Below are 981 nucleotides of genomic sequence, written 5' to 3' on the forward strand. Positions count from 1 at the left end.
TAGAAAATACATCTAGTTCACCTAAAAATGTATATTTGCTGAAAATTTGCTAACCCTCAGGCCATCCAAGAAGTAGATGAGTTTGTTTCTTCATCGGAATATATTTAGAGAAGCTCAGCATTACATCACTTGATCACCAATGGATCCTCTGCAGTGAATGGGTGCCGTCGGAATGAGAGTCCAAACACCTGATAAAAACATAACAATAATCCACAACACAACTTCAGTCCATCAGTTAATGTCTTGTGAAGTGAAAAGGTGCATGTTTGTAATAATAAAATTAATCATTAAGATGTTTTAAATTTAAACCATAACTTCTGACCAAAATATCAGTCCATACTCCATTATAATGATTCCTCTAGTGAAAAAATCCATCCACTGCTGTCCTCTCACATCAAAATCCACCAACATATTGGTTTAGAACTGTTTTCACTTATAAACAGTGCTTGATCTGTGCATATTTCTCTCCTGATTCAGACAACTTTTTAAAAGGACTATTACGGATAGAAGACTAGTATTTTAGCTGAAAGTATATTGTGTATTTGTGTTGTATTCGATTTGCATTTCAGATGTTTTAGAAGCCACAAGATGCTAATTTTGTCTGTCTGAAATCCTGTGCTGACCAGCTGGCCCCCATCTTCACACAGATCTTCAACAGATCACTGGAGCTGTGCGAAGTCCCTTCATGCTTCAAACGCTCCACCATCATCCCCATCCCAAAAAAATAAAAAATTACAGGACTTAATGACTACAGGCCTGTGGCTCTAACGTCTGTGGTCATGAAGTCTTTTAAAAACTGGTGCTGGTCCACCTGAAGGACATCACTGGACCCTTGCTGGATCCCCTGCAGTTTGCCTACAGAGCAAACAGGTCTGTGGACGATGCAGTAAACATGGGACTGCATTATGTTCTGCAACATCTAGACAGACCAGGGACTTATGTGAGGATCCTGTTCGTGGACTTCAGCTCGGCCTTTAACAC

The sequence above is a fragment of the Sinocyclocheilus grahami genome, unplaced genomic scaffold (genome assembly GCF_001515645.1).
Source record: "Sinocyclocheilus grahami isolate Dianchi unplaced genomic scaffold, SAMN03320097.WGS_v1.1 scaffold798.1, whole genome shotgun sequence".
NCBI lineage: Eukaryota > Metazoa > Chordata > Actinopteri > Cypriniformes > Cyprinidae > Sinocyclocheilus > Sinocyclocheilus grahami.